Genomic DNA, 14235 nt, shown 5'->3' on the forward strand with positions numbered 1-14235 from the left:
ATAAATAGAATGAACAGAACACACACTGAGAGTTGAATGAGTCATGGATAAGGTGTGCCTGGCTTGCTGGTGTGCAGGGATTTAAGCAGCAAACAAGAAGGAAAATGTAAAGACACTGGGTCCGGAGGACTGAGAGCAAGGAACTTGAGTGAGATAATCCCCCATGTGAGTCACTGTTAGAACAAGCTGGATATTCACAGATAAATGGTAAACTTGGATTTGATTTAGCAATAATGGGAGTGTGATCAACTACTTGAGAAGTGGCTGCCAGTTCCCATGAAGTGATAAAATGGAAGGAAAGGGTGTAGACAGTGTGATTGTAGACAGTGTGATTCCAAGACGATTTATTTTGAACCAAATTCCAGGAAGATAGAGAACATTAAGGGAAACATTGTATCCTTGAGGAAGATAATTGGCAAAGCTAGTCAGAGGCAAAAATGGGAAGGTTTCAGGATAGAAATACAAATGGCTAACAGACACATGAAAAAATGTTCATCATCATTAGCCATCAGGGAAATTCAAATAAAAACCACACTGAGATACCACCTTACACCAGTTAGAATGGCAAAAATGGACAGGGAAAGAAACAACAAATGTTGCAGAGGTTGTGGAGAAAGGGGAACCCTCTTACACTGTTGGTGGGAATGCAAGTTGGTACAGCCAGTTTGGAAAACAGTGTGGAGGTGCCTCAAAAATTTAAAAATAGAGCTACCCTATGACCCAGCAATTGCACTACTGGGTATTTACCCCAAAGACACAGATGTAGTGAAAAGAAGGGCCATATGCACCCCAACGTTCATAGCAGCAACGTCCGCCATAGCCAAAGTGTGGAAAGAGCCGAGATGCCCTTCAACAGATGAATGGATAAAGAAGATGTGGTCCATATATATATGATGGAATATTACTCAGCCATCAGAAAGGATGAATACCCAACTTTTACATCAACATGGATGGGACTGGAGGAGATTATGCTAAGTGAGATAAGTCAAGCAGAGAAAGTCAATTATCATATGGTTTCACTTATTTGTGGAATGTAAGGAAGAGCATGGAGGACATTAGGAGAAGGGAAAAATGAAGTGGGGGAGATCGGAGGGAGAGATGAACCATGAGAGGCGATGGACTCTGAGAAACAAACTGAGGGTTCTAGAGGGGAGGGGGGTGGGGGGATGGGTTAGCCCGGTGATGGGTATTAAGGAGGGCACGTACTGCATGGAGCACTGGGTGTTATACGAAAACAATGAATCGTGGATCACTACATCGAAAACAAATGATGTATTGTATGGTGACTAACGTAACATAATAAAAAAAAAAAAGAAGAAATCCAACCCCAGAGGAAGGAGTAACTAGAATACAAATCGGGAACCTGGGGTGAATCTCAGTCAAACATGAGCAATGTGGTCAAGCTGATGCAAAGAAAGGCTAGCCTTCCTTGATTCTAGGGATTACTCCAGGCATAATGACAACCATGCCTATCTATAGCAGATTTACTCATTTGAGACCATTTACTTTTATTTGTTTGTTTTTAAAGATTGTGGGGTGCCTGGGTGGCTCAGTCGTTAAGCGTCTGCCTTCGGCTCAGGTCATGACAAGCCCCACATCAGGCTCTCTGCTCGGCGGGAAGCCTACCTCTCCTTCTCCCACTCCCCCTGCTTGTGTTCCCTCTCTCTCTGTGTCTCTGTCAAATAAATAAATAAAATCTTTAAAAAAATAAAGATTGTATTTATTTATTATAGAGAGGCACAGAGAGTGGAGGAGAGGGAGAAGCAGGCTTCCCGCTGAGCAAGGAGCCCGACATGGGGCTCGATCCCAGGACCCTGGGAAGATGACCTGAGCTGAAGGCAGACACTTAACGACTGAGCCACCCAGGCGCCCCAAAAGTAAAACATTTTAAAATATAAACAACTTTAGTTCATTTATTTAAATATATAATGATTAATAATATAAATGTACAAAATAAAAATTAATACATAAGAACCATGTTATGAGGAGGAATAATGGAGATAAAAGTATTAAATAGGGGGGCACCTGGCTGGCTCAGTCGGTAGAGTATGATCTTGAGGTTGTGAGTTCAAGCCCCATATTAGGCATAGAGGTTACTTTAAAAAAAAGTACTAAAAGGGGCGGAGGGGGTCTTAAGCTAGTTACTATTAGGTGGCACAAAATTTGACCTGAATTCCCTGGAAGTCAAAGAATCAGGGGAAACAAGGTGAGCTACATAATTATCATCATTTGTAACCATCAGTTCCTTTCTTCCAATTCACTTTCCACAGTGAGTGGTAGAGTTGATTTCACCTCTCCTGTAAAGAGGCCTTTCCCGTAATTGGGTCTGTGACCAATGGAATGCAGTGGAAGTGACCTTAGGCTTGGCCTTAAGAAGATGGGTACCTGACACTTAAATCCTCAAAGTGTAGCCACCATGCATGACAAAACCAAGCCACAAAGAGAAGCCACAGGGAGGAGAAGCAAAGTGCTCCAATCAACAGCCAGCACCAACTAGTGGTCGAGTGATCTCCCTTCAGATTCCAGCCCAAGAGAGCCCTGAGAGGCCTCCAGTGCCAGTCAACATCTTGTGGAGAAGAAGAACCACCCAGCAGAGCCCAGCCAACATGCAACCTTGAGAAATAAATGGTTGTTGTTTTAAGCCACTAGGTATGTTTATTTTGTGCAAATAGGTAACTGAGACAGGGTTTTAAAGGATGGCCTTTTATCTCTGAGCGCTACTTATTATAAAAAAAAATCCATACACATTATGTTAGCTACCAGATAATCTAAGTGGCAAAGTTCATACATAGCTATAAAACCAAATAATTTGATTTGTTGTCTTACGTAAATGAAAGGCCATTTCATCTGTGAATAAAGATAGACTGCTGGAGGGGCACCTGGGTGGCTCAGTTGGTTAAGCGACTGCCTTCGGCTCAGGTCATGATCCTGGAGTCCCGGGATCGAGTCCCACATCGGGCTCCCTGCTCAGCAGGGAGTCTGCTTCTCCCTCTGACCCTCTTCTCTCTCGTGCTCTCTATCTCTCATTCTCTCTCTCTCAAATAAATAAATAAAATCTTTAAAAAAAAAGAAAGATAGACTGCTGGAGAACATTTAAATTTGTCTTAAATATGCTGCCTTCAATCTATTCTAATATTCAAAATATATACTTCATAAAAATAAATATTTGCTGTAATATGGCAAGACCATACATTTAGTTCCCCTAAAAACTGTCCTCAGTTTTGAAAACAAAATTTAAAAGTACGGGATCTAAGATGCAACCCTGCTTATAACACTTAGTTCTGGAATTTTACCTTCAAGGCCCTGTCTCTATTCATTCTGGTTGTCATGGTAGTATTACAATAACAGCTTTGGAGCACATACATCCTGGAATACAAATCAGGGTCATCAAGACTGGTTTTTATCTAAGCAGTCAAAGATCAATAAATTCTAAGGAATTAAAGATAATAAATTCTAAATTAATTTCAATAATAAATGTCTAAGGAATCGATGATCAATAAATCCTAAAATTAATCTTAGGGGTTCCTGGGTGGCTCAGTCATTAAGCATCTGCCTTCGGCTCAGGTCGTGATCCCAGGTTCCTGGGATGGAGCCCCACACTGGGCTCCCTGCTCTGCGGGAAGCCTGCTTCTCCCTCTCCCACGCCCCCTGCTTGTGTTCCCTCTCTCGCTGTGTCTCCCTCTGTCGAATAAATAAATAAAATCTTTTAAAAAAGAAAAAGAAAAAAGAAAAAAGAAAATTAATCTTAAATTGGACTTTCCTCAGTTAAATCAAACAAAGCAAATAAAAACTGTAAGAGCAAACTATCTGTGCCCAAAAGCATCTTGTTCCTCATCTAGGATATTAGACTGGGAGTCCCAGAACTGCCATTTATTGAGAATAAAGCCAGACTACAGATGTGAGGGAATATGCAGAAGGCTGATGGATGCGTAATTTAGAAAAGAGAACATCATTTTTCCTTTAATTTTACTTTTAATATGCTTCTATTAAAACATATTAAATTTCCATATTCAAAATTACTCTGCATTCCATGACAACACAGAAGTTGATAAGATATCTAAAATCAAGTTAAATAGCAGAGAAAAGCAATCGTGGACATCAAAATTTGCCATAGCTATTTACCATACTCAAATCTGGATAATCAACTACTAATGCAATTTATTCACTATTCATTTATTTAACCAACATACATTGATCCATGATACATAGTAAGTTTTCAGAAATGAACAAGACATAGGGCACCTGGATGGCACAGTAGGTTAAGTGGCTGACTCTTGATTTTGGCTAGGGTGGTGAGATCAAGCCCCACGTCTGGCTCCATGCTCAGCACACAGTCTGCTTAAGACTCTCTCTTCCTCTCCTTCTGCCCCTCCCCGCTGCTCACTCACTCTCCTGCTCTTTCTCAAAATAAATAAATAAATCTTTAAAGAAAAAGAAGAAGAAATAGATAGGAATCTGAAAGGTTCTCAGACAGCATGTCCTAAGTGTCCATGGATTGACCCCATCACTCTGAGAAGATGTTACACAATGAAAATATGGCAGTTAGGGGTGCCTGGGTGGCTCGGTCGGTTAAGCGGCTGCCTTCGGCTCAGGTCATGATCCCAGGGTCCTGGGATTGAGCCCCGCATCGGGCTCCCTGCTCAGCCGGGAGCCTGCTTCTCCCTCTTCCTCTGCCTCTCCCCCTGCTTATGCTCTCTCTCTCTCTTTCTCTGTCAAATAAATAAACAAAATCCTTAAAAAAAAAAAAGAAAATGTGGCAGTTATTACTATTTTTTTCATGTCTTTGAAAGTACATGATAATGCCAATGACGTAAATTATAAAGTAATATTGAAACAGAAACATATCATAAAATATGTTCAAACAAAAGTCCTAATGAAAGCAACAGAAAGAATACCTCACACTGTTTACTGACCACAATAATCCAGAAGATTATCAATTGCAATAATCTAGAAGTGTGAGTGGCAGTGCAGAGGGTGGGCCAACACAAGAGATGTTAAGAAGACAAAACTGGAACGGGTAATAGGTTGGAAAAGTCTCACTAGAATTAATGCAGACAGAAATCAAAATTCAGTGTTCCAGGAAATACAAAAGATGTAAAGAGACAATAGTGAATATATCATCTTATAACAAATAGATCATTTGTTCTTCTGTATAATGCTTATCTTCTATTGTAGATAGAGGTTGAGGATAGAAGAGCAGAAATGGTTTGGAAGAGAAGATAAATAGTTCATTTTTAAGCAAGCTGTGGTGTCCACAGGCATCTGGATAGAAATATTCAGTGAGCAGTGGGCTGTAGCGATTTGGAACTCAGTAGGGATTTGTGGAGTTATGACTTCTAACTCATAGGTATACAGGTAGTAGTTTAAGCCACAGCTATAGATAAAACCACCCACAAAAGTATACGTTATTCCAGTGAGAGTTCTTGAGTACAAGCAAAAGCAACTGTGGTTATCTTAATTTTTAAAAAGGGCTTTATAAGATATGAGATACACATATATATCTATGAACATGGGAAGTCCTGGCATTTGTGATAACATGGACAGACCTTGAGGGCATTACGCTAAGTGAGGTAAGTCAGACAGAGAAATATAACTTCTGTATGATATCACTTATATGTGGAATCCAAAAAAGCGTTTGAACTTGGGAAAATAGAGAGTAGAGTGGTGCTTACCAGGGGTTGGGGTGGCAGGACTGTGGAGATGTTGATTAAGGGTACGAACATACAACTAGTCAAAAAATAAGTCTGGGTATCTACTGCACAACATAGGGATCATAGTCAAAATACTGTGTAATAAACTTCCAAGTAGCTAAGAGAGAAAATCTTAATTGTTCTCAACACAACAAAGTAATGATTATGTGAGGTGTTAGCTAATGCTACATTATTGTTATTGCAATATATAAATGTGCCTAATCAACTGTATGACTCAAATTTACACAGTGCCATATGTTGGTTATCTCTCAAAAAATTACCATACAAAAATTTTTTAAAAATTTTAAAAGGGTCTTATTGAACATTTATCAAGGACTCACAAACTTGTCTGGAGGTTGGAAAACTGGAATTGGAAAATGGCAGGAACCAAGGGGACTACAGAGGCCCAAGAAACAGGAAGCACAGCAATGAGCTTAGCACTTTCAGTCCTGCCAGATAGTGATGCACAAACAGGACACTGGCCTTGTCCGTGGATACTTCTAGTAACATGAGAAAATTATCAGCACTCCTCTGCCTTTATACCACTTACTCAAAGACCCAAAATTAAACATCAATTTTGCCAAGTCTGGGTCACTTATCCATCCTGGTTATCAGTATACAGGAAGAGGGAGTAACCAGGTCTTCCCCTATCACTCATAGAAATGGGGACTCCCCCAAACAAGAAGGAGATTTGAAAGCTGAGCTACCACCAAAGCCCCACACTTGTCCATCCCAAGGTATAGAATGAAGACAGTCAAAAGCATAGCAGACCAAAGATGAAAATTGCTGCTCTCTACATTGGAAAATGTGGACAGTAGCATGAAAGGCAATGATGAAGTCTTTGAAAGAACAATCCGAAGAATAGAAAGTGAACAAGGAAAAGTGGGTATTGCAGAAAGCAAAAGAAATAACTTCAAATAATTCCAAATACCACAAGGAGTTCAAGTAGGATAAAAACTGGAAAGTGATCATTAAATTAGCCTTAGAAAGAAAAGTTTCAGTGGAATAAATGCAAAGAGAAATCAAGATTCAGTGGGCCAGGAAATAAAAAGGTTGTAAATAGAAAACAGTGGGAGGAAATAAAAAGAGAAAACAGTGAATATAGATTATACTTTGAAGAATCCTTGCTCTAAGGTCATAATTATACGCCTCAGCATTCCTACCTCTTGAAATAGATGCAAAGTAAATAAGTTTGTATTTATGCAGAGAGGTAGCTGCCAGAATGTTGTTTTACATCCTGCTTATATTAGTAAAAAATGTGATGTGAGCTATATATCCAAAATTAGGGATTAATTATACATACAAATTATTCATACATATATATTATTCAATAGAATATTATATAACCATTTAAATAATGGGGTAGCAGTGAACTTATTCATGCAGAAATCTGTCCATAATCCATTGTTAGGTTGATAAAACCTGAAATATTATGTTGGTTAGAATACTGGCTTTAGAAAAAATTAATTTATTAAAAGATGGAGGGATAGATCAATAGGTAGATAGGTAGTCTGTGTATTTATATAACATTTAAGATGCTTTGGACTATAACAGAAGACCATGTTCCAAGAGGGTTAAAAAATAAGACCGTTTCTTATCCCATCCATGGGGAGAGAGTCTCTCAGTAGTACAATGCCAGGTTGCTCAATAGTAAATTCAGTGAGAGCATCAAGGAGCTTTCTTTCACCTTGATCTTGAAGCTCATTATGGTCAATCGTACCTTAAAATCTACTGACGCTTCTCTCTTCAAGGGTGTTTCTGAAAGGAAAAGGGCTGTGTCCACTTACATCAAATAAAAATCTCCCTTCACTATCATCAGTCTAACTCCCACAAACACAATGATCCTTTTACTTAGATGTGTGATAGGTAGACATGTTTGTCAAAAAAGAGTAAGAGTCCCCACTCTAGAGCATTGTTACCTTGTTATGGACTGAATGTTTGGGTCCTCCCAAAACTCTTATGTTGAAGGCCTACACCCCAATGCGATGGTAGGTAGGGCCTTTGGGAAGTAATTAGGTTTAGATGAGATCACAAGAACGGAGCTGCATGATGGGATTAATGTCCTTAAAAGATGAAGGGACCACAGCTCTCGCTGTCTCACTCTCTTGTTCTCTCTACCATATTAGGACACAGCAAGAGGCAGCCATCTGCAAGCCAGGAAGTGTCCTCAACAGGAACTGAATCTGCCAGCACCTTGATCTTAGACTTCTCAGCCTCCAGAACTGTGAGAAATGTCTACTGTTGAATCCGCCCAGTATATGGTATTTTGTTATGGCAGCACAAGATGACTAAAGTATACCTAAATATCTAAATTAACACTCTTTATTATATGTTAGGATGTCACAAATTTCAGCAAATAGAGTACATAATACCATGTAATTATATGAGTGTATATATATTTCAATAATAAAAAAGCTGCAACATTTTTCTAAACTTTGTTTCCCCTACATTAAACTCTAAATTAATGATTTATGTTTCTTATAGCATACCTCATTTCTATAAATCAAGAACTCATTAGCAGAATTTTGTACTAATTTCATTTCTGCTTTGATTCAACCAATAAAAATGCAAATTAATGTTCAAAATGTCCTTGGCAATCTAGAGAAACTAATTTATGTATGCCTTAAATTATAAAATGCAGTGAATTAAAAGAAAGAAATCAAAAGAAATAAAAATGGTGATAATGTTTTAAAGCAAAAATTGAATATCCAGAGCCTAATTGGAAAATATTAAAATATAATAATTTATACTTATTGCACTCTTATGAAATAGGTTGCATTATTTAAAAATGCATCCTCAGGGGCACCTGGGTGGCTCAGTCGGTTAAGCGGCTGCCTTTGGCTCAAGTCATGATCCTGGGGTCCTGGGATCAAGCCCCACGTCCAGCTCCCTGCTCAGCGGAGAGCCTGCTTCTGCCTCTCCCTCTGCCTGCCACTCTGCCTACTTGTGCTCTCTATCTCTCTGTCAAATAAATTAATTAAATCTTTTTTTTTAAAAAATTAAAAAATTAAAAGAATAAAAATGCATCCTCAGGGCACCTGGCTGGCTCAGAGGAAGAGCATGCAATTCTTGATCTCAGGGTCGTGAGTTGGAGCCTCATGTTGGCTGTAGAGAAAACTAAAATTAAAACTTAAAAAAAAAATTGCATTCCTCTATACAAGAAGCAAAGCAAGTAATATTAAGCATATGTTTATATGTTTGTTGCTTATATCCCTCTTAACTTCCAAAAAGAATTTGAAGAAGCTGACAGTAAAAGACAACTATGAGGGGCGCCTGGGTGGCTCAGTTGGTTAAGCGACTGCCTTCAGCTCAGGTCATGATCCTGGAGTCCTGGCATCGAGTCCCGCGTCAGGCTCCCTGCTCAGCGGGGAGTCTGCTTCTCCCTCTGACCCTCCCCCCCTCATGCTGTCCCTCTGTCTCATTCTCTCTCTCTCAAATAAATAAAGAAGACAACTATGAAAGAGAAACATTAAAATAATATAGAAAAATAAGAGCACTAATGAAAATGTGAAGAAAATACTCCTAAAATTTTTTCATTAAGGATAGGTTCTAAGACTGAAGTGCAGCCAAGACAACAGACTCCTGAATTAAGTTGCTCTCTTTAAGGTACTAACTGTGTACCCAGACTGTGTAGACCCGGATGTTGCTGTCAAGAAAAAAAATGTTTTCTTGTCTCAGAGTAGCCCCTTATTGGATGGTTAGATTGTTTTATACCATTTTTTTCAACAAGACAGGCAATCCTGAACAAAATCATGGAACAATTCGGGTTTCTTTTTTCTCCAACCTCCTTTTGAACATCTCCATGCGCTCAGGACTCAGCCCCATCTGGTCAGAAGTTTAATGAAGTCACACACATAAAACTGGTTCCCAAAACTGATTCAAGGATTCACACGTGGAACTTTAGCAACGCAATTTTTGATGTTAACTGTCCCCATGTGGTTGCAAAGCTCTGTCACCTTTTTTTTTTTTAAGTTTATTTATTTATTTAAGTAATCTCTGCACCCAGTGTGGGGCTCGAACTCATGACCCCATGATCAAGAGTCTTCATGCTCTTTGGACTGAAAGCTCTGTCACCTTGTTAGCTAATAAAGTAACAGAGCTCTTATCGTTTTGGGGTATCTTCATTCAACAGGGAAGCTATGGGGGATCTAATATCTGAAGGATAAAGCAAGTATTTGATATAAATAACACATATTCTAGAAAAAGAAAGAAATGTATAAGAAAAAATTTATTATACTACATAGAATTAACCCTTGAATTAACACTGAATACCTTTCATAATTTTTTCTATGCATGCGTATGAACAAAAAGTTGGATTTAACATAATTTATAAAATTGAGGTAGTGCTTTTTTTACTTAAGATGAATATTTTCAAACATCATCAAAAACTTTTTGAAAATACAGGGGTGCCTGGCTGGCTCTTGATCTCGGGTCATGAGTTCAAGCCCCATGCTTGGCGTAGAGATTATTTTTAAAAAAATAGGGAGGGGGCACCTGGGTGGCACAGACTCTTGGTTTTGGCTTAGATCATGATCTCAGGGTCGTGCAATCGAGCCCCACATTGGGCTCCACGGTCAGCAGAGTCCGCTTGAGATTCTCTTTCCCTCTCCCTCTGCCCTCCCATTTGTGCTCTCTCTCTCTCTAAAATAAGTAAATAAATATTTTTTTGTTTAAATAAATCTAAAAAAAATCTTTGAAAATATAATTATTAATGGTTGTGAAATATTTTACTATATAAATATGCTCCCCATTTTTTATGTTAAAATTATTGTTACTGGGATTTAGTTTGCTTTGGGGGCCGATATTTCTGTTTACTTGTTTCTTTGACCAAGAAAGTCTTAAAATTATGGAGAGGAGAATACATATATTTAAAAAATAGATCAAGACAAATATGCCTATTTCTTTATGTAAGCAAATGAGGAATACTTTATCCATCATTCCCCATTCATAAGCCAGGCACCCAGAGTTGCCTAAACAGTACAACAAAGAAGAGCAGATGTGACTCTGGGAACTAGCATCACACATGGTACATGGTCTCAGTTGCAGACCCATTTTATACTCTTTGTGGAGATGCTAAGGGATAGGTGGAGACCACCATTCCGACACTTTGGTTAAGTATTCACTGACCAGTGCTTCTGTGAGTCAGCTAGTTCCAAAAGAGTGAGCAGATGACTTTTGAAAGCCAATTGATAACGAAAAGTGCAGGCATCAAGAAGCTGCACGTAGGCTGTGGGCTCAAGCCAAAACTCCTTTAGTCTCCTCTGCAGAAGAGAAATTTTGAGGTTAGGCTGCCCCAGGGATGACCTGCTTTTACAGGGTGCTGAGTTAAGGAACCCTGTACCAGGAGCATTATGAGAACTGATGGGCCGCAGTGTTGGCTGAGGTGGGACAAAAGCAGCAAGCCCCCCGGAGTTATTCAGCATGACTCATCAGAACTCTGAGTCAGTCCTAGACTCTGCAAATTACAGGGTGCCATTTGATTCACTTTGGGCTATTACAGTGTTTGCTTTCCCAAACAATGAAAATGAGTTAAAATGCTGAAGGCAAAAAAATTACAGAACTTTTTAAAACTCTCTTGATGATATCTTACTATCCAGGCTAACCTGATCTTCAGTATCAAGAAAAAAAATAGAGAAACTTTGGGAGATAATATAAAAGTTATGGAGTTTAAACCAATGAAAGGAATAAAGGAAAGGTAACATCAAATGAGGGATAACAGTAAGCTGTTCCAGGTATCAGGGAGGGGGGAGCAGGTAAAGGCAAGTTTAGGGTTAGTGGGGGAAATTACTGTAGTGGAAGATACAAGACAATTACGGCATCGTTCTAAAGAATATAATAAATATTTAAATTGGAATTTCCTATTCAAGCAGTAAATTGGAGTAGTCATTATTACAGAACTTGAACTCCACTGCCTAACAGTGGGTGCGAGTCCCCCCTTTCTCAGCTCTATGGGGCTGACATACTTGTCTCTCCCTCTCCGCTCAGTCATAAATCAACATATATTAAGCTCCTGCAATGAACTCAGGTCTGCTCACCCACTCACTATTTGTACCTTTCTGTCTATGATCGTACAAGGACATGGAGAAAAAGTATATCCCTTACATTTAAGTTTGCCTATTAATTAGATCAGGGAGTTAGGGAAATGGGATAAAGGCATTCAGGAGCCTTTTTTTTTTTTATTGGGATTGAAGCAGCACCAGTTGAAAAAATTAATAAATGATGAGCTAAGTCTAACTAACAGGAAGAAAAGAAGAACAGCATTCTAGGCTGGGAAATTAAGGTGAATAAATTAACTTCGTGTAGAATAAACTTGGATATGAGCTGGGGACAATGGGGATGCTCATAATGACGGAGAGGAGAAGTTGTACAGAGAAATGTGGAAAACTAGTGGAAAATAAGGAATAGACAGTAGAGACTTTAAAAGCAAGAAGACTGAAATGTACCTTAAGGGCAATGTACAGGTTTTGTATATTTCTGAGCAATAGTGAAGTTATACCAGCAGTATTTTAGCCTAGGAAGTGTGTATAGAACAGATTTGAAGGATCACCAGGAACCTTCAACAGGGGCACAGCTGTGAATGTATATTGGTCTAATTTAAAGCACTGGCAGTAAGGAGGTAGAAAAGAGAAAAATTTTAAACTTACTTCAAAGTAGGAAAAGATAAAATTTGATTAGATATTAAAAATCAAGATACAAACCCAAATATTCCCATGTTTCTAACCTAGGGTATGAGCAAAGTGTTAGCTACTAGTAAGCCTGGGTTGAGAAAAAAAATGGTTTCCCATCACATTCAACACCAGATCTAACGTTTTTTGGCCTGGCAGTCAAAATTTAACAAAAGTTGTCTTTTTTCTCCCCACAATGCATTATTTCAAGCATTCAACTAGTATAGTATGTAATTAGTTGGTACTATGTGCCCCGCCTGTGAAAGGTGCTAGTTTATGACCTTAAACCAGACTTGGGTTTCTGTCTCAAATATTCTGCTCTGTGGTGTTAGGTGTCCTAATTTATATACCAAGAGGCAAGGTACATTATTATCATTAGTTTATACCTCACTATATGTTCATTTTCCCCTGTCTACTCCTATCACATCCATCAGTATGCTCAAATCCCATCAATATTATGACGGATACCATGAATATGTCAATTTTATGTATCTCTCCTTTTTTTATCCATAGCATGTCTCATTCTCTCAACAAAGCAAACAAATACCCACATGATTGCACACTTATTTAGTGTTAATAATGTTACCCTCCGCTTCAATTGAATCGGAATGCCACTGAAGACAGAACTCCATATTCTATCTCTTTAGAGTCATCTGGTGCTGGACAAATACTAGGTATACTACCTGCTATTGATAAATAGGAAAACTGATAGCCAAAAATAAGTTTTAAAATTTATGTTACTTTGGGAGGCGGAGCAAGATGGCGGAGGAGTAGGAGAGCTGGATTTTGTCTGGTCTCAGGAATTCAGCTGAATGGGGATCAAACCATTCTGAACACCTACGAACTCAACAGGAGATCGAAGAGGAGAGTAGCAACAACTCTCTGAACAGAGAAGCGACCACTTACTGGAAGGTAGGACGTGCGGAGAAGTGAATCCGAGGCGATATTCGGGAGGATAGACGGCGGAGGAGGGGGCCTCCGTCGGCCGCTTCTGGCAAGTGATAGAGCAGCGGAGCACAAAATCGGACCTTTTAGAAGTCGGCTCCGCTGAGGGACGTCGCTGCAGTGGCTAAGTGGGGGGTGGAAACCTCGCGGGACAGTGTGGTCTCAGGACCCTCGGGGTCACATAAAGACCGGGGGTGCCTGAGTGCAGCAGAGCTCCCAGGTACCGGAGCAGGGAAGCTGGCTGCAGAGACAGAGCCAAGACGCGGGCTCTCAGCTCGGGGTTGCCATAAAATGTGATCTGCGGCCCAGTGGAGCCACTGCTCCTCCAGCAGGGACCCAACAAGTGGCAGGGCCGGGGAGACTCCCCTTCCTCCCCGGGGAGGACTGGCGCAGGAATCTGCTGGGTTTGGAGACTCCACACCAAGTCAGGTGCCAGAGATAGAAACTCTTAGTCACAGGCCCGGTGAGCACGGAGTGCAGCCGGAGACCAGGGAGACGGGAGTGACTGCTTTTCTCTGGGGGAGCACTGAGGAGCGGGGCCACAAATTCTCAACTCCTCCGGGTGGAGATTGGGAGGCCACCATTTTCAAACTGGTCCTACAAAGCTATACTGAGAGCTTGCAGGGAACAAAAGCTCCTGAGAGCAAACCCGAGCAGCTTGCTTAGCCCGGACCGACAAGGGCGGGGCAATTCCGCCTCCGGCAAAGACATTTGGGAACCACGGCAACAGGCCCCTCCCCCAGAAGATCAGCACGAACAGCCAGCCAAGACCAAGTTTACCGATCAAGGAGAATGGGACAACTCCAGCGCTAGGGGAATAATGCACATAAAATTCATGGCTTTTTTTACAATGATTCATTAGTTTTTCAAAGTTAGTTTATTTAACTATTTTTTTTAATTTTTCTTTTTCCCTTTTTCAACCAACATCTTATCAA

This window comes from Callorhinus ursinus, unplaced genomic scaffold (genome assembly GCF_003265705.2).
Source record: "Callorhinus ursinus isolate GAN/ISIS: 27379988/994484 unplaced genomic scaffold, GSC_fseal_2.0 scaffold11, whole genome shotgun sequence".
NCBI lineage: Eukaryota > Metazoa > Chordata > Mammalia > Carnivora > Otariidae > Callorhinus > Callorhinus ursinus.